This window comes from Megalopta genalis, chromosome 10, assembly GCF_051020955.1.
Source record: "Megalopta genalis isolate 19385.01 chromosome 10, iyMegGena1_principal, whole genome shotgun sequence".
Classification (NCBI taxonomy): Eukaryota; Metazoa; Arthropoda; class Insecta; order Hymenoptera; family Halictidae; genus Megalopta; species Megalopta genalis.
In genome coordinates this window covers 8,546,568-8,567,138 of record NC_135022.1, presented here as the reverse complement: position 1 = coordinate 8,567,138, position 20,571 = coordinate 8,546,568, and positions in this window count along the sequence as shown.

Genomic DNA, 20,571 nt, shown 5'->3' with positions numbered 1-20,571 from the left:
GGCGCACGATAGGCCCGCGCACCTCCCCCACACGCTCGTTTCCCCCCTCCCCGGTTGTTTGTGAAAAAGTAGACTCCATACTTAATCCCACGAGTGTGGTCGGAAAGGAGGTCACCCCGGGTAGAGCCGCCATACCCGGGGAAGGCTAATACGCCCGGGGGGTCGCCAGGTACCCCGGGGTTGTCCGCTAACGATTGGTGCACCCACCAACCATAGCTGGCGCTTACTCCAGCTACGCCCTCTTCACCGCGCAACACTGCTTGGGGCTAGGGATTTTTTAGAGAGGTTGTCATCCTCGCGGCCCGGCCGGTTAAGGCAAGACCCCCGTTCCTGTAAAACATGACCACAGGTTTACGGTATGTGTCCGACTTTAGTTGGCCCCTCAGCTCAAGCCACTCCGGCATGGTAGAACCTGCCAGGGAATAAATTCCCCGCCGACACAGCCTTGAGGATCATTAGGGCACGAAGCCCCCCCACCACGACAAGGTAGCGGACTCGGGGGGGCCTTGACATAACCTTTTTTTTTTTTTTTTTTTTTTTTTTTTTTTTTTTATTTTACGTGGAGGAAATCTGCTTGCCAGACACCCCCGCCCCGCCCGGGGGAGCGGGACGAGGGTAGTGTGGGGTTTGACCCACTAAAACCTCCACGGCGACCTGAGGACGCAGAACCGATCGCTGGCGATTCAACGGGGGAGCCACGGGAACTCTTGAAGAACACTACCGCGGCTCCCCCTCGCCTGGCCGGCCATCAAGATGGTAACGATGGCCGGCCGCGTCCCGGGGGGAAATAAAATAAATCCTCCCCCCTAAAATCCATTTAAATTCGGCGGCGCGAGGGGTCGCACCCCGAACCGCCCCGACACGGCGACCGCGCGATAGGTGACCAGGGCCCCCGCCCTGATCACAGCGGCCGCCGGGGGGACGACGAGTATATCGGAGGAGGATCACAGTTAACACTCGCCTCCCTCAGACGACTCGTCATCCCCCACTCCCAACAGTGGAGGTCCTCCTCTGTTGGCGGGCGGCGGGCAATGAAACCAGCATGTTCTGGTACACCCGCCGCCCGCCTACTCTCAGCTGCCCGGGGTTTCTCGGCGCGGGCGCGCACGCCGTCCCCGGGCACGTCGGGCGGGATCTGTAAGCTCCCGATCCCGCTCGGCAGCCTCCTTCCGCGACATAACCTCCTCGCAGAAAGAGATTGCTGCCGCCCACTTCCCCGGGCCCTCCAGCATGGCCCCAACTAGGCTGGAGAGTGCGAGGTCGTGGCCGACTTCCCGTTTTAGGACTCGGCGCAGCGCTGAAAAGGCGGGACATTCCTCCAGCGTGTGCTGCGCCGAGTCTTCCTCCGCGCCACAGTGGTGGCACACCGTCGTCGCTTCCCGCCCGATGCGACACAGGTAGACACCGAAGCAGCCATGCCCGGTGAACACCTGCGCTCGGTAGGAGAGCCTGCCATGCCGTCTCTCCCGCCACGAGGTGAAGTGCGGCAGGAGAGCCCCGGGGACGCGCTCGCCGGCGTGGGGCCTTGACATAACCTTGACATAACCTTGACATAACCTTGACATAACCTTTTTTTTTTTTTTTTTTTTTTATTTTACGTGGAGGAAATCTGCTTGCCAGACACCCCCGCCCCGCCCGGGGGAGCGGGACGAGGGTAGTGTGGGGTTTGACCCACTAAAACCTCCACGGCGACCTGAGGACGCAGAACCGATCGCTGGCGATTCAACGGGGGAGCCACGGGAACTCTTGAAGAACACTACCGCGGCTCCCCCTCGCCTGGCCGGCCATCAAGATGGTAACGATGGCCGGCCGCGTCCCGGGGGGAAATAAAATAAATCCTCCCCCCTAAAATCCATTTAAATTCGGCGGCGCGAGGGGTCGCACCCCGAACCGCCCCGACACGGCGACCGCGCGATAGGTGACCAGGGCCCCCGCCCTGATCACAGCGGCCGCCGGGGGGACGACGAGTATATCGGAGGAGGATCACAGTTAACACTCGCCTCCCTCAGACGACTCGTCATCCCCCACTCCCAACAGTGGAGGTCCTCCTCTGTTGGCGGGCGGCGGGCAATGAAACCAGCATGTTCTGGTACACCCGCCGCCCGCCTACTCTCAGCTGCCCGGGGTTTCTCGGCGCGGGCGCGCACGCCGTCCCCGGGCACGTCGGGCGGGATCTGTAAGCTCCCGATCCCGCTCGGCAGCCTCCTTCCGCGACATAACCTCCTCGCAGAAAGAGATTGCTGCCGCCCACTTCCCCGGGCCCTCCAGCATGGCCCCAACTAGGCTGGAGAGTGCGAGGTCGTGGCCGACTTCCCGTTTTAGGACTCGGCGCAGCGCTGAAAAGGCGGGACATTCCTCCAGCGTGTGCTGCGCCGAGTCTTCCTCCGCGCCACAATGGTGGCACACCGTCGTCGCTTCCCGCCCGATGCGACACAGGTAGACACCGAAGCAGCCATGCCCGGTGAACACCTGCGTCGCTCGGTAGGAGAGCCTGCCATGCCGTCTCTCCCGCCACGAGGTGAAGTGCGGCAGGAGAGCCCCGGGGACGCGCTCGCCGGCGTGGGAGCAAAGCTCGGCACGCCATCTGGCGAGCGCTAGTCGCCGGGCCTGGAGCTCGAAGCCCTCGACCGTCTCTCGCTCCGGCAGGGCCCCTCGAGCACGGCTGGCGATGCTTGTGCGCCCATAAACATAGGCGCGCACCGCCGCCTGAAGCTCGAAGGGAAGTTCTCCCGCCAGAGCAAGCGCCGCCACGGTAGACGTGGTGCGGTAACCTCTTATGAGGCGGATGGCCATCCGCCTCTGCAGCCGGCGCAACAACAGCGTGTTGCGCCGGCTGGTCATCACGTACGGCGCCCAGATTGGGGCACCGTATAAGGCCATAGACCGCACCACGCCCAGGTATAGGCGGCGCACCAAATCTCCCGGTCCCCCGAGGTTGGGCAGCAGGCGGCCCAAAGAGGCCGCCGCCTTTTCGACTCGGGGGACGAGACGGTCGAGATGCGCATCGAAGCTCCAGCGGCTGTCGAGGATCAGTCCGAGATATTTCAACTCGGACTTCACCTCTACGCAGGCTTCTCCAACCCGGATCCACGATCTGGCCGGTGGCCGAGACCGAGGCCGTCCGTGAAACCAGACAGCCTCGGCCTTCTCCGGGGCTATTTTCAGCCCCAGATCGCGGATCCTCGCAACGACGGCTGCCACCGCAACCTCTGCTCGTCGGATGGTCCTCTCGAAGGTACTCCCGACGGCGACCACCAACGTGTCGTCCGCGTAGCAGACGAGGGTGGCACCGTCGGGCAGGGAGGCCTTTTCCAGGACCGCGTTGTAACCCAGGTCCCACAGGAGCGGTCCTAAAACGGACCCCTGCGGGACCCCGCGGTCCACTTCCCTCCGTATCATCCCGTACCGGCCCGGGTATTCGACCCACCTGTCCCGCAGGTAGGCTCCGATCACCCGCCTCAGATAGGGAGGCACCCGGTGATCGACGAGGGCCTCCCTAATGGCGGACCAGGGCAGGGTGTTGAACGCATTGACGATGTCAATGGACACCGCCAAGCACACCCCGCCCCTTGCCACGGCATTGTCCGAGAGGGACTTGAGACGCTCGATAGCGTCGACCGTCGATCGCCCCTCCCGGAAGCCAAACTGGCAGTCCGCCAGATCGGGGCCGTCGCGGGACAGGTGTCTGGAGAGGCGGGCAACAATGATCTTCTCGAAGATCTTGCCCGCCTCATCCAGGAGACAAATGGGCCGGTACGCGGAGGGAGAATCCCCCGGCCTCCCATCCTTCCTCAAGAGGACCATCCGACTTTCTCTCCATAGGTCGGGGAACGTCCCCGACCTCAGGAGCCCAGAGTAGAGGCTCCTCAGCCTCTCCCCCAGGACGCTCGCGGCGAGCAACCAGACCCGGCCGGGGATACCGTCCGGCCCCGGGGCGGTATTCTTGCCCCGGAGCCGTTTGACGACCCCGGCCATCTCCTCCGGCGCGACCTCAAGATCCGGGGACCACTCATGTTCCTCTGGCTCAGGGACGGGCCGGGACACCTCCCCGCTAACGGGGAATAAAGCGTCCACGACCCGCCCGAGCAGCTCCGGATCCAGGCTCTCCGTCACGGGTGGCGCCCAGGGACGTAATCGCTCCAATGCCATCTTGTATGGGCGCCCCCACGGATCTCGGTTCAGAGAGCCGAGGAGATCGCGCCAGGCCTGGTCCTTCGCTCGCCTGATGGCCAGCTGCAGGGCGACCACCTTCTCCCGATATCGCCCGTACAGTTGGGCAGCCAGCACGTCGTCCGTACGACGTCGTCGACGGGCGCGAGCGTACTGGCGTCGCGCGCGGACGCACTCGGTGCGTAATTCCGCTATTTCGCGCGACCACCAGTACACCGCCTTCCTCGGGAAGACCCTGGCCCGGGGCATGGCTACGTCGCAAATGGACGTCATTGCGCCACGGAACCAATGGGCCTCCCCATTCCCGTCGACTGGCCCGGCCGGTGTTGCTGGCCAGGCCACGACGTGGGCCGCCGCCATCAGAGCGTCCTGGTCGAGGCGCTTCAGCGCCCACCGCGGTCGAGGCGAACCTTCATCGGCGGGGCGACGACGGAGTGTCGATGGTGGGGCGGCGGAGAGGTCGAGAACTATGTATCTGTGGTCAGACAACGTCTCGACCCCTTCCGCCACCCTCCACCCCGTAATACGGCGCGCGGCCTGGGGCGTTGCCCACGAAAGGTCAACGATGGACCCCCCGTTATGCCGCACGCACGTATGGACCGAGCCCGTGTTCAGGAGACGGAGCTCCAGTCCCGCCGCCCAATCCAGCACCTCCCGGCCCCTCGAATCAGTCCCGGGGGAACCCCAAGCCGTGGCCTTGGCATTAAAGTCCCCCAGGACCAGCACCGGACGGGGATGGCAGCGGGAGACGCATCTCCCTACCCCGTCCAGATACTGCTCAAACTCTTCGAGGGACCACCTTGGAGGTGCGTATATCGCCACAATCGCGGTGCCGCCCCAATCGACGGCCACGTATCCCAGGCCGCGCTCGATAAGCGAGCACGGCGGGGACCCCGGCCTCCCAGCCCAAATAATCGCGGCGGAGCCAATCGAGTCCCCCATCCAGTGTGGATGTTTGGGGACCCTGTGCGGCTCCGCCACGACTGCCAACCCGGCACCCCGCTCGGCCAGGCATTGAAACAGGAGATCCTGCGCTCTGGCCGAGCAGTTGAGGTTAACTTGTATTATCGGGCCCGGGGGCCCCATTACACAGCCGTGTCCATCGCCGTCACGGCCGCGGATGCGGTGGCGTCAGGGACTTTAGTGGCCCCATTCGCCCCCGCGGGTGCGGCGGTAGCATCAGGCGGTGCCGCCTTTTCGTTGCTGGCCACGGTGGTCGCTGCCTTGGCCATCGTGGTTTCCTTCCCTTTTTTATTGAATCTGGCAGACGACCTTTGGCCGCCTACCTTGCCTCGCCTCGCACTGACAGGACACGCCCGGCCGCCGAGGCGGTGACCAGAAGGCCTGCCCGCGCCCGCACAAAGCGGACAATTGGGCGTGGCCGTACAGGCTGCCACCTTATGGTCCCGACTGCCGCATCTATAGCAGCAGTCGGACCTATCCTCGGCAGAAGTGCACCGCTGACTGGTGTGGCCAACATCAAGGCAACGGTAACACTGCAGAGGCCGGGCACTCAGGGCCTCCACGGCTGCATGGGTCCAGCCGACGGTTATCCGGCCCGCGACAGCAACCTTGCGAGCGGCCGCGGCAGGACATCGGACCCAGAGGGTGCCCAATCCCGAGGGGGAAGACCGGATTTCGCCGGTATTGATGTCCCCCTCGCTGCACCCGCCCACGCGGGCAACAGCCGCAGCGACCTCCGCCGGCGTGGTCGAATCGACCAGGCCACGCACCCTAAGGTCAGCTTTTTTGACCGGACGCGCGACCTTTACGCCGGTGCCCGCCAGCGCTTCCGCCACTTTTGTGGCGAGGACGGTGGCCTTGGCGGCCCCATCGGTGCCAGGGACTTCCAAAATTAACCCCCCAGTCACCGCCCTTCGCGGCCTCAGCGAGGCGATGCCAATTTCTGCCAGGTCCACCTTGGACCTGGCAGTGGCCATCGCCTGCGCGTAAGTAATGTCCACGCCAGACGGAACCGTTATGGTAACCGCTGCTGTGCGTGGCGGTCGCGGAGGCAGGGGTGTCTTCCTCGGGGCCGCCGGGACCACCCGTCCTTTTTTATTATTCGCCGCCGCAGTGGCCTTGGCAGCCGCCTTTTTAGCCTTGCGGCCAACCACCTGGGACCACGCCTCCTGGGGTGGAGGCGCGGCGGAGTGTGGGGCCAATTCTGCTCGAGGTCGAGCGGGCTCCGTCTGGGCCGCTATAGCCGCCCCAGCTTTCCCACCTTTCTTCTTCTTCTTCGTCTTCCGCCCAACCCTGTCCGAAGACTGTGAGGGGACGGACGGCCCAGGTGCCACCGATCGCAGGGCCGAGTCCGTTCGCGGCGCGAGCTCCCTTCTGAATGACGCCAATTTGGCGTCTATCAGGGCGCTTATCTGCACCAGAAAATCTGCGGGCGCAGCCGCAGGTGGGGTCGAGGACTTTTCTTGCCCGGAGCGATGGCAGTCCCGGGCGGCGACGATCGGCGGCGATACTGAGACCTCTCCCGGGCGCGGCGGCGGAGGCATTGCGGCAGCAGCTGTTCTCGCCTCCACCACCTGCCGGAGCCGGGCCACCTGCGCCCGCAGCTCCGTCATTTGCCCCCTGAGGACGGCATTCTCGGCCTCCAGAGCACGCGTGGCGTCGGTAGCTGACCTAACCGCAAGCTCGGATACCCCCACCCTGCCGTTTAAGGCGGCCACCCTCAGGGCGCGGGCCAAGTTGCCCTTCAGCCCCTTTGACACGCCGGAGATCCTGGCCACCTCATCCAGGCTCTCCAATATAGCTGCCGCGACATCCCGCGTCGGACGGTTGCGGAAATTTTCCGCTATATCCGTCTCGTCCGGGAGCGGGACGCTCGACCGCGATGGTCTCGGCACGGGGGCTCCCGGGTCGAATATCGCCGCCACCTCCCTTGCCTCGGCCTCCAGCTGCGAAGCCTCGGCCAGCCTAAGTTTGGCCTCTGCGAGGCCAACATATTCGCCGGTCGTCGGCGGCCGTCCTCTCTTCCTCGCTGACGACGAGCCCGGGACACTCTGCGATGAGTGGTTTGAGGAGACAGAGAAATCTGACTCCTCCCCCTCATCGCACTCACCAAGGCCCGCTGCGGACCTCTTTTTGCCGCGTGTGGCAGAATGCCTCCGCGACACCGGCTCTGTACATCTTTTGAGGCGCACGATAGGCCCGCGCACCTCCACCTCACGCTCGTTTCCCCCCTCCCCGGTTATTTGTGAAAAAGAATCCATAATTGGTCCCACGAGTGTGGTCGGAAAGAAGGTCACCCCGGGCAGAGCCGCCATACCCGGGGAAGGCTAATACACCCGGGGGTCGCCAGGTACCCCGGGGTTGTCCGCTAAAGATTGGTGCACCCACCAACCATAGCTGGCGCTTACTCCAGCTACACCCTCATCACCGCGCAACACTGCTTGGGGCTAGGGATTTTTTAGAGAGGTTGTCATCCTCGCGGCCCGGCCGGTTAAGGCAAGACCCCCGTTCCTGTAAAACATGACCACAGGTTTACGGTATGTGTCCGACTTTAGTTGGCCCCTCACCTCAAGCCACTCCGGCATGGTAGAACCTGCCAGGGAATAAATTCCCCGCCGGCACAGCCTTGAGGATCATTAGGGCACGAAGCCCCCCCACCACGACAAAGTAGCGGACATGGGGGGGAACCTTGACATAACCTTGACATAACCTTGACATAACCTTGACATAACCTTGACATAACCTTTTTTTTTTTTTTTATTTTACGTGGAGGAAATCTGCTCGCCAGACACCCCCGCCCCGCCCGGGGGAGCGGGACGAGAGTAGTGTGGGGATCGACCCACTAAAACCTCCACGGCGACCTGAGGACGCAGGACCGATCGCTGGCGATTTAACGGGGGAGCCACGGGAACTCTTGAAGAACACTACCGCGGCTCCCCCTCGCCTGGCCGGCCATCAGGATGGTAACGATGGCGGGCCGCGTCCCGGGGGGAAATAAAATAAATCCTCCCCCCTAAAATCCATTTAAATTCGGCGGCGCGAGGGGTCGCACCCCGCACCGCCCCGACACGGCGACCGCGCGATAGGTGACCAGGGCCCCCGCCATGATCACAGCGGCCGCCGGGGGGACGACGAGTATATTGGAGGAGGATCACAGTTAACCCTCCCCTCCATCAGGCGACTCGTCATCCCCCACTCCCAACAGTGGAGGTCCTCCTCTGTTGGCGGGCGGCGGGCAATGAAACCAGCATGTTCTGGTACACCCGCCGCCCGCCTACTCTCAGCTGCCCGGGGTTTCTCGGCGTGGGCGCGCACGCCGTCCCCGGGCACGTCGGGCGGGATCTGTAAGCTCCCGATCCCGCTCGGCAGCCTCCTTCCGCGACATAACCTCCTCGCAGAAAGAGATTGCTGCCGCCCACTTCCCCGGGCCCTCCAGCATGGCCCCAACTAGGCTGGAGAGTGCGAGGCCGTGGCCGACTTCTCGTTTTAGGACTCGGCGCAGCGCTGAAAAGGCGGGACATTCCTCCAGCGTGTGCTGCGCCGAGTCTTCCTCCGCGCCACAGTGGTGGCACACCGTCGTCGTTTCCCGCCCGATGCGACACAGGTAGACACCGAAGCAGCCATGCCCGGTGAACACCTGCGTCGCTCGGTAGGAGAGCCTGCCATGCCGTCTCTCCCGCCACGAGGTGAAGTGCGGCAGGAGAGCCCCGGGGACGCGCTCGCCGGCGTGGGAGCAAAGCTCGGCACGCCATCTGGCGAGCGCTAGTCTCCGGGCCTGGAGCTCGAAGCCCTCGACCGTCTCTCGCTCCGGCGGGGCCCCTCGAGCACGGCTGGAGATGCTTGTGCGCCTATAAACATAGGCGCGCTCCGCCGCCTGAAGCTCGAAGGGAAGTTCTCCCGCCAGAGCAAGCGCCGCCACGGTAGACGTGGTGCGGTAACCTCTTATGAGGCGGATGGCCATCCGCCTCTGCAGCCGGCGCAACAACAGCGTGTTGCGCCGGCTGGTCATCACGTTCGGCGCCCATATTGGGGCACCGTATAAGGCCATAGACCGCACCACGCCCAGGTATAGGCGGCGCACCAAATCTCCCGGTCCCCCGAGGTTGGGCAGCAGGCGGCCCAAAGAGGCCGCCGCCTTTTCGACTCGGGGGACGAGAAGGTCGAGATGCGCATCGAAGCTCCAGCGGCTGTCGAGGATCAGTCCGAGATATTTCAACTGGGACTTCACCTCGACGCAGGCTTCTCCAACCCGGATCCACGATCTGGCCGGTGGCCGAAACCGAGGCCGTCCGTGAAACCAGACAGCCTCGGCCTTCTCCGGGGCAATTTTCAGCCCCAGATCGCGGATCCTCGCGACGACGGCTGCCACCGCAACCTCTGCTCGTCGGATGGTCCTCTCGAAGGTACTCCCGACGGCGACCACCAACGTGTCGTCCGCGTAGCAGACGAGGGTGGCACCGTCGGGCAGGGAGGCCTTTTCCAGGACCGCGTTGTAACCCAGGTCCCACAGGAGCGGTCCTAAAACGGACCCCTGTGGGACCCCGCGGTCCACTTCCCTCCTTATCATCCCGTACCGGCCCGGGTATTCAACCCACCTGTCCCGCAGGTAGGCTCCGATCACCCGCCTCAGATAGGGAGGCACCCGGTGATCGACGAGGGCCTCCCTAATGGCGGACCAGGGCAGGGTGTTGAACGCATTGACGATGTCAATGGACACCGCCAAGCACACCCCGCCCCTTGCCACGGCATTGTCCGAGAGGGACTTGAGACGGCCGATAGCGTCTACCGTCGATCGCCCCTCCCGGAAGCCAAACTGGCAGTCCGCCAGATCGGGGCCGTCGCGGGACAGGTGTCTGGAGAGGCGGGCAACAATGATCTTCTCGAAGATCTTGCCCGCCTCATCCAGGAGACAAATGGGCCGGTACGCGGAGGGAGAATCCCCCGGCCTCCCATCCTTCCTCAAGAGGACCATCCGACTTTCTCTCCATAGGTCGGGGAACGTCCCCGACCTCAGGAGCCCAGAGTAGAGGCTCCTCAGCCTCTCCCCCAGGACGCTCGCGGCGAGCAACCAGACCCGGCCGGGGATACCGTCCGGCCCCGGGGCGGTATTCTTGCCCCGGAGCCATTTGACGACCCCGGCCATCTCCTCCGGCGCGACCTCAAGATCCGGGGACCACTCATGTTCCTCTGGCTCAGGGACGGGCAGGGACATCTCCCCGCTGACGGGGAATAAAGCGTCCACAACCCGCCCGAGCAGCCCCGGATCCAGGCTCTCCGTCACGGGGGGCGCCCAGGGACGCAGTCGTCCCAATGCCATCTTGTATGGGCGCCCCCACGGATCTCGGTTCAGAGAGCCGAGGAGATCGCGCCAGGCCTGGTCCTTTGCCCGCCCGATGGCCAGCTGCAGGGCGACTACCTTCTCCCGATATAGCCGGTACAGCTGAGCAGCCAGCACGTCGTCCGTTCGTCGTCGTCGACGGGCGCGAGCGTACTGGCGTCGCGCGCGAACACACTCGGTGCGTAATTCCGCTATCTCGCGCGACCACCAGTACACCGCCTTCCTCGGGAAGACCCTGGCCCGGGGCATGGCGACGTCGCAAACCGACGTCATTGCTCCCCGGAACCAACGGGCCTCCCCATTCCCGTCGACTGGCCCGGCCGGTGTTGCTGGCCAGGCCACGACGTGGGCTGCCGCCATCAGAGCGTCCTGGTCGAGGCGCATCAGCGCCCACCGCGGCTGAGGCGAACATTCATCGGCGGGGCGACGACGGGGTGTCGATGGTGGGGCGGCGGAGAGGTCGAGAACTATGTATCTGTGGTCAGACAACGTCTCGACCCCTTCCGCCACCCTCCACCCCGTAATACGGCGCGCGGCCGGGGGCGTTGCCCACGAAAGGTCAACGATGGACCCCCCATTATGCCGCACGCACGTATGGACCGAGCCCGTGTTCAGGAGACGGAGCTCCAGTCCCGCCGCCCAATTCAGCACCTCCCGGCCCCTCGAGTCAGTCCCGGGGGAACCCCAAGCCGTGGCCTTGGCATTGAAGTCCCCCAGGACCAGCACCGGACGGGGATGGCAGCGGGAGACGCATCTCCCTACCCCGTGCAGATACTGCTCAAACTCTTCGAGGGACCACCTTGGAGGTGCGTATATCGCCACAACCGCGGTGCCGCCCCAATCAACGGCCACGTATCCCAGGCCGCGCTCGATAAGCGAGCACGGCGGGGACCCCGACCTCCCAGCCCAAATAATCGCGGCGGAGCCAATCGAGTCCCCCATCCAGTGTGGATGTTTGGGGACCCTGTGCGGCTCCGCCACGACTGCCAACCCGGCACCCCGCTCGGCCATGCATTGAAACAGGAGGTCCTGCGCTCTGGCCGAGCAGTTGAGGTTAACTTGTATTATCGGGCCCGGGGGCCCCATTACACAGCCGTGTCCATCGCCGTCACGGCCGCGGTTGCGGTGGCGTCTGGGACTTTAGTGGCCCCGTCCGCCCACGCGGGCGCGGCGGTAGCATCAGGCGGTGCCGCCTTTTCGTTGCTGGCCACGGTGGTCGCTGCCTTGGCCATCGTGGTTTCCTTCCTCTTTTTATTAAATCTGGCAGACGGCCTTTGGCCTCCTACCTTGCCTCGCCTCACACTGGCAGGACATGCCCGGCTGCCGAGGCGGTGACCAGACGGCTTGCCCGCGCCCGCACAAAGGGGACAATTGGGCGTGGCCGTACAGGCTGCCACCTTATGGTCCCGACTGCCGCATCTATAGCAGCAGTCGGACCTATCCTCGGCAGAAGTGCACCGCTGACTGGTGTGGCCAACATCAAGGCAACGGTAACACTGCAGAGGCCGGGCACTCAGGGCCTCCACGGCTGCATGGGTCCAGCCGACGGTTATCCGGCCCGCGACAGCAACCTTGCGAGCGGCCGCGGCAGGACATCGGACCCAGAGGGTGCCCAATCCCGAGGGGGAAGACCGGATTTCGCCGGTATTGATGTCCCCCTCGCTGCACCCGCCCACGCGGGCAACAGCCGCAGCGACCTCCGCCGGCGTGGTCGAATCGACCAGGCCGCGCACCCTAAGGTCAGCTTTTTTGACCGGACGCGCGACCTTTACGCCGGTGCCTGCCAGCGCCTCCGCCACTTTTGTGGCGAGGACGGTGGCCTTGGCGGCCCCATCGGTGCCAGGGACTTCCAAAATTAACCCCCCAGTCACCGCCCTTCGCGGCCTCAGCGAGGCGATGCCAATTTCTGCCAGGTCCACCTTGGACCTGGCAGTGGCCATCGCCTGCGCGTAAGTAATGTCCACGCCAGACGGAACCGTTATGGTAACCGCTGCTGTCCGTGGCGGTCGCGGAGGCAGGGGTGTCTTCCTGGGGGCCGCCGGGACCACCCGTCCTTTTTTATTATTCGCCGCCGCAGTGGCCTTGGCAGCCGCCTTTTTAGCCTTGCGGCCAACCACCTGGGACCACGCCTCCTGGGGCGGAGGCGCGGCAGAGGGTAGCGCCGATTCTGCTCGCGGTCGAGCGGGCTCCGTCTGGGCCGCTATAGCCGCCCCAGCTTTCCCACCTTTCTTCTTCTTCTTCGTCTTCCGCCCCACCCTGTCCGAAGACTGTGAGGGGACGGACGGCCCAGGTGCCACCGATCGCAGGGCCGAGTCCGTTCGCGGCGCGAGCTCCCTCCTGAATGACGCCAATTTGGCGTCTATCAGGGCGCTTATCTGCGCCAGAAAATCTGCGGGCGCAGTCGCATGTGGGGGCGAGGACTTTTCTTGCCCGGAGCGCTGGCAGTCCCGGGCGGCGACGATCGGCGGCGATACTGAGCCCTCTCCCGGGCGCGGCGGCGGAGGCATTGCGGCAGCAGCCGTACTCGCCTCCACCACCTGCCGGAGCCGAGCCACCTCCGCCCGCAGCTCCGTCATTTGCCCCCTGAGGACGGCATTCTCTGCCTCCAGGGCACGCGTGGCGTCGGTAGCTGACCTAACCGCAAGCTCGGACACCCCCACCCTGCCGTTTAAGGCGGCCACCCTTAGGGCGCGGGCCAAATTGCCCTTCAGCCCCTTTGACACGCCGGAGATCCTGGCCACTTCATCCAGGCTCTCCAATATAGCGGCCGCGACATCCCGCGTTGGACGGTTGCGGAAATTTTCCGCTATATCCGTCTCGTCCGGGAGCGGGACGCTCGACCGCGATGGTCTCGGCACGGGGGCTCCCGGGTCGAATATCGCCGCCACCTCCCTTGCCTCGGCCTCCAGCTGCGAAGCCTCGGCCAGCCTAAGTTTGGCCTCTGCGAGGCCAACATATTCGCCGGTCGTCGGCGGCCGTCCTCTTTTCCTCGCTGACGACGAGCCCGGGACACTCTGCGATGAGTGGTGGGAGGAGACAGAGAAATCTGACTCCTCCCCCTCATCGCACTCACCAAGGCCCGCTGCGGTCCTCTTTTTGCCGCGTGTCGCCGAATGCCTCCGCGACACCGGCTCTGTGCATCTTTTGAGGCGCACGATAGGCCCGCGCACCTCCACCTCACGCTCGTTTCCCCCCTCCCCGGTTGTTTGTGAAAAAGTAGACTCCATACTTAATCCCACGAGTGTGGTCGGAAAGGAGGTCACCCCGGGTAGAGCCGCCATACCCGGGGAAGGCTAATACGCCCGGGGGGTCGCCAGGTACCCCGGGGTTGTCCGCTAACGATTGGTGCACCCACCAACCATAGCTGGCGCTTACTCCAGCTACGCCCTCTTCACCGCGCAACACTGCTTGGGGCTAGGGATTTTTTAGAGAGGTTGTCATCCTCGCGGCCCGGCCGGTTAAGGCAAGACCCCCGTTCCTGTAAAACATGACCACAGGTTTACGGTATGTGTCCGACTTTAGTTGGCCCCTCACCTCGAGCCACTCCGGCATGGTAGAACCTGCCAGGGAATAAATTCCCCGCCGGCACAGCCTTGAGGATCATTAGGGCACGAAGCCCCCCCACCACGACAAGGTAGCGGACACGGGGGGGCCTTGACATAACCTTGACATAACCTTGACATAACCTTTTTTTTTTTTTTTTTTATTTTACGTGGAGGAAATCTGCTCGCCAGACACCCCCGCCCCGCCCGGGGGAGCGAGACGAGGGTAGTGTGGGGTTTGACCCACTAAAACCTCCACGGCGACCTGAGGACGCAGGACCGATCGCTGGCGATTCAACGGGGGAGCCACGGGAACTCTTGAAGAACACTACCGCGGCTCCCCCTCGCCTGGCCGGCCATCAAGATGGTAACGATGGCCAGCCGCGTCCCGGGGGGAGATAAATCCTCCCCCCTAAAATCCATTTAAATTTAAATTCGGCGGCGCGAGGGGTCGCACCCCGCACCGCCCCGACACGGCGACCGCGCGATAGGTGACCAGGGCCCCCGCCCTGATCACAGCGGCCGCCGGGGGGACGACGAGTATATTGGAGGAGGATCACAGTCAACCCTCGCCTCCTTCAGGCGACTCGTCATCCCCCACTCCCAACAGTGGAGGTCCTCCTCTGTTGGCGGGCGGCGGGCAATGAAACCAGCATGTTCTGGTACACCCGCCGCCCGCCTACTCTCAGCTGCCCGGGGTTTCTCGGCGCGGGCGCGCACGCCGCCCCCGGGCACGTCGGGCGGGATCTGTAAGCTCCCGATCCCGCTCGGCAGCCTCCTTCCGCGACATAACCTCCTCGCAGAAAGAGATTGCTGCCGCCCACTTCCCCGGGCCCTCCAGCATGGCCCCAACCAGGCTGGAGAGTGCGAGGTCGTGGCCGACTTCTCGTTTTAGGACTCGGCGCAGCGCTGAAAAGGCGGGACATTCCTCCAGCGTGTGCTGCGCCGAGTCTTCCTCCGCGCCACAATGGTGGCACACCGTCGTCGCTTCCCGCCCGATGCGACACAGGTAGACACCGAAGCAGCCATGCCCGGTGAACACCTGCGTCGCTCGGTAGGAGAGCCTGCCATGCCGTCTCTCCCGCCACGAGGTGAAGTGCGGCAGGAGAGCCCCGGGGACGCGCTCGCCGGCGTGGGAGCAAAGCTCGGCACGCCATCTGGCGAGCGCTAGTCGCCGGGCCTGGAGCTCGAAGCCCTCGACCGTCTCTCGCTCCGGCGGGGCCCCACGAGCACGGCTGGCGATGCTTGTGCGCCCATAAACATAGGCGCGCACCGCCGCCTGAAGCTCGAAGGGAAGTTCTCCCGCCAGAGCAAGCGCCGCCACGGTAGACGTGGTGCGGTAACCTCTTATGAGGCGGATGGCCATCCGCCTCTGCAGACGGCGCAACAACTGCCTGTTGCGCCGGCTGGTCATCACGTACGGCGCCCATATTGGGGCACCGTATAAGGCCATAGACCGCACCACGCCCAGGTATAGGCGGCGCACCAAATCTCCCGGTCCCCCGAGGTTGGGCAGCAGGCGGCCCAAAGAGGCCGCCGCCTTTTCGACTCGGGGGACGAGACGGTCGAGATGCGCATCGAAGCTCCAGCGGCTGTCGAGGATCAGTCCGAGATATTTCAACTCGGACTTCACCTCGACGCAGGCTTCTCCAACCCGGATCCACGATCTGGCCGGTGGCCGTGATCGAGGCCGTCCGTGAAACCAGACAGCCTCGGCCTTCTCCGGGGCTATTTTCAGCCCCAGATCGCGGATCCTCGCGACGACGGCTGCCACCGCAACCTCTGCTCGTCGGATGGTCCTCTCGAAGGTACTCCCGACGGCGACCACCAACGTGTCGTCCGCGTAGCAGACGAGGGTGGCACCGTCGGGCAGGGAGGCCTTTTCCAGGACCGCGTTGTAACCTAGGTCCCACAGGAGCGGTCCTAAAACGGACCCCTGCGGGACCCCGCGGTCCACTTCCCTCCGTATCATCCCGCACCGGCCCGGGTATTCAACCCACCTGTCCCGCAGGTAGGCCCCGATCACCCGCCTCAGATAGGGAGGCACCTGGTGATCGACGAGGGCCTCCCTAATGGCGGACCAGGGCAGGGTGTTGAACGCATTGACGATGTCAATGGACACCGCCAAGCACACCCCGCCCCTTGCCACGGCATTGTCCGAGAGGGACTTGAGACGGTCGATTGCGTCGACCGTCGATCGCCCCTCCCGGAAGCCAAACTGGCAGTCCGCCAGATCTGGGCCGTCGCGGGACAGGTGTCTGGAGAGGCGGGCAACAATGATCTTCTCGAAGATCTTGCCCGCCTCATCCAGGAGACAAATGGGCCGGTACGCGGAGGGAGAATCCCCCGGCCTCCCATCCTTCCTCAAGAGGACCATCCGACTTTCTCTCCATAGGTCGGGGAACGTCCCCGACCTCAGGAGCCCAGAGTAGAGGCTCCTCAGCCTCTCGCCCAGGACGCTCGCGGCGAGCAGCCAGACCCGGCCGGGGATACCGTCCGGCCCCGGGGCGGTATTCTTGCCCCGGAGCCATTTGACGACCCCGGCCATCTCCTCCGGCGCGACCTCAATATCCGGGGACCACTCATGTTCCTCTGGCTCAGGGACAGGCCGGGACGCCTCCCCGCTAACGGGGAATAAAGCGTCCACGACCCGCCCGAGCAGCCCCGGATCCAGGCTCTCCGTCACGGGGGGCGCCCAGGGACGCAATCGTCCCAATGCCATCTTGTATGGGCGTCCCCACGGATCTCGGTTTAGAGAGCCGAGGAGATCGCGCCAGGCCTGGTCCTTCGCTCGCCTGATGGCCAGCTGCAGGGCGACCACCTTCTCCCGATATCGCCCATACAGCTGGGCAGCCAGAACGTCGTCCGTACGTCGTCGTCGACGGGCGCGAGCGTACCGGCGTCGCGCGCGGACGCACTCGGTGCGTAACTCCGCTATCGCGCGCGACCACCAGTACACCGCCTTCCTCGGGAAGACCCTGGCCCGGGGCATGGCTACGTCGCAAATGGACGTCATTGCGCCACGGAACCAATGGGCCTCCCCATTCCCGTCGACTGGCCCGGCCGGTGTTGCTGGCCAGGCCACGACGCGGGCCGCCGCCATCAGAGCGTCCTGGTCGAGGCGCTTCAGCGCCCACCGCGGTCGAGGCGAACCTTCATCGGCGGGGCGACGACGGAGTGTCGATGGTGGGGCGGCGGAGAGGTCGAGAACTATGTATCTGTGGTCAGACAACGTCTCGACCCCTTCCGCCACCCTCCACCCCGTAATACGGCGCGCGGCCTGGGGCGTTGCCCACGAAAGGTCAACGATGGACCCCCCGTTATGCCGCACGCACGTATGGACCGAGCCCGTGTTCAGGAGACGGAGCTCCAGTCCCGCCGCCCAATCCAGCACCTCCCGGCCCCTCGAATCAGTCCCGGGGGAACCCCAAGCCGTGGCCTTGGCATTAAAGTCCCCCAGGACCAGCACCGGACGGGGATGGCAGCGGGAGACGCATCTCCCTACCCCGTCCAGATACTGCTCAAACTCTTCGAGGGACCACCTTGGAGGTGCGTATATCGCCACAACCGCGGTGCCGCCCCAATCGACGGCCACGTATCCCAGGCCGCGCTCGATAAGCGAGCACGGCGGGGACCCCGGCCTCCCAGCCCAAATAATCGCGGCGGAGCCAATCGAGTCCCCCATCCAGTGTGGATGTTTGGGGATCCTGTGCGGCTCCGCCACGACTGCCAACCCGGCACCCCGCTCGGCCAGGCATTGAAACAGGAGATCCTGCGCTCTGGCCGAGCAGTTGAGGTTAACTTGTATTATCGGGCCCGGGGGCCCCATTACACAGCCGTGTCCATCGCCGTCACGGCCGCGGATGCGGTGGCGTCAGGGACTTTAGTGGCCCCATTCGCCCCCGCGGGTGCGGCGGTAGCATCAGGCGGTGCCGCCTTTTCGTTGCTGGCCACGGTGGTCGCTGCCTTGGCCATCGTGGTTTCCTTCCCTTTTTTATTGAATCTGGCAGACGACCTTTGGCCGCCCACCTTGCCTCGCCTCGCACTGACAGGACACGCCCGGCCGCCGAGGCGGTGACCAGAAGGCCTGCCCGCGCCCGCACAAAGCGGACAATTGGGCGTGGCCGTACAGGCTGCCACCTTATGGTCCCGTCTGCCGCATCTATAGCAGCAGTCGGACCTATCCTCGGCAGAAGTGCACCGCTGACTGGTGTGGCCAACATCAAGGCAACGGTAACACTGCAGAGGCCGGGCACTCAGGGCCTCCACGGCTGCATGGGTCCAGCCGACGGTTATCCGGCCCGCGACAGCAACCCTGCGAGCGGCCGCGGCAGGACATCGGACCCAGAGGGTGCCCAATCCCGAGGGGGAAGACCGGATTTCGCCGGTATTGATGTCCTCCTCGCTGCACCCGCCCACGCGGGCAACAGCCGCTGCGACCTCCGCCGGCGTGGTCGAATCGACCAGGCCGCGCACCCTAAGGTCAGCTTTTTTGACCGGACGCGCGACCTTTACGCCGGTGCCTGCCAGTGCTTCCGCCACTTTTGTGGCGAGGACGGTGGCCTTGGCGGCCCCATCGGTACCAGGGACCTCCAAAATTAACCCCCCAGTCACCGCCCTTCGCGGCCTCAGCGAGGCGATGCCAATTTCTGCCAGGTCCACCTTGGACCTGGCAGTGGCCATCGCCTGCGCGTAGGTCATCTCCACGCCAGTCGGAACCGTTATGGTAACCGCTGCTGTGCGTGGCGGACGTGGAGGCAGGGGTGTCTTCCTGGGGGCCACCGGGACCACCCGTCCTCTTTTATTCGCGGCCGCAGTGGCCTTGGCAGCCGCCTTTTTGGCCTTCCGGCCAACCACCTGAGACCACGCCTCCTGGGGTGGAGGCGCGGCGGAGGGTGGGGCCAATTCTGCTGGCGGTCGAGCGGGCTTCGTCTGGGCCGCTACAGCCGACCCAGCTTTCCCACCTTTCTTCTTCTTCTTCGCCCTCCGCCCCACCCTGTCCGAAGACTGTGAGGGGACGGACGGCCCAGGGGCCACCGATCGTAGGGCCGAGTCCGTTCGCGGCGCGAGCTCCTTCCTGAATGACGCCAATTTGGCGTCTATCAGGGCGCCTATTTGCGCCAGAAAATCTGCGGGCGCAGCCGCAGGTGGTGGCGAGGACTTTTCTTGCCCGGAGCGATGGCAATCCCGAGCGCCGACGATCGGTAGCGATACTGAGCCCTTTCCCGGGCGTGGCGGCGGAGGCATTGCGGCAGCAGCCGTTCTCGTCTCCACCACCTGCCGGAGCCGGGCCACCTCCGCCTGCAGCTCCGTCATTTGCCCCCTGAGGACGGCATTTTCGGCCTCCAGGACACGCGTGGCGTCGGTAGCCGATCTCACTGCCAGCTCGGACACCCCTACCCTGCCGTTTAAGGCGGCCACCCTCAGGGCTCGGGCCAAGTTGCCCTTCAGCCCCTTTGACACACCGGAGATCCTGGCCACCTCATCCAGGCTCTCCAATATAGCGGCCGCGACATCCCGCGTCGGACGGTTGCGGAAATTTTCCGCGATATCCGTCTCGTCCGGGAGCGGGACGCTCGACCGCGATGGTCTCGGCACGGGGGCACCCGGGTCGAATATCGCCGCCACCTCCCTTGCCTCGGCCTCCAGCTGCGAAGCCTCTGCCAGCCTAAGTTTGGCCTCTGCGAGGCCAACATATTCGCCGGTCGTCGGCGGCCGTCCTCTCTTCCTCGCTGACGACGAGCCCGGGACACTCTGCGATGAGTGGTTTGAGGAGACAGAGAAATCTGACTCCTCCCCCTCATCGCACTCACCAAGGCCCGCTGCGGTCCTCTTTTTGCCGCGTGTTGCCGAATGCCTCCGCGACACCGGCTCTGTACATCTTTTGAGGCGCACGATAGGACCGCGCACCTCCACCTCACGCTCGTTTCCCCCCTCCCCGGTTATTTGTTTAAAAGAATCCATAATTGGTCCCACGAGTGTGGTCGGAAAGAAAGGTCACCCCGGGCAGAGCCGCCATACCCGGGGAAGGCTAATACACCCGGGGGTCGCCAGGTACCCCGGGGTTGTCCGCTAAAGATTGGTGCACCCACCAACCATAGCTGGCGCTTACTCCAGCTACACCCTCATCACCGCGCAACACTGCTTGGGGCTAGGGATTTTTTAGAGAGGTTGTCATCCTCGCGGCCCGGCCGGTTAAGGCAAGACCCCCGTTCCTGTAAAACATGACCACAGGTTTACGGTATGTGTCCGACTTTAGTTGGCCCCTCACCTCAAGCCACTCCGGCATGGTAGAACCTGCCAGGGAATAAATTCCCCGCCGGCACAGCCCTGAGGATCATTAGGGCACGAAGCCCCCCCACCACGACAAGGTAGCGGACACGGGGGGGAACCTTGACATAACCTTGACATAACCTTTTTTTTTTTTTTTTTTTTTTTTTTTTATTTTACGTGGAGGAAATCTGCTCGCCAGACACCCCCGCCCCGCCCGGGGGAGCGGGACGAGGGTAGTGTGGGGTTTGACCCACTAAAACCTCCACGGCGACCTGAGGACGCAGG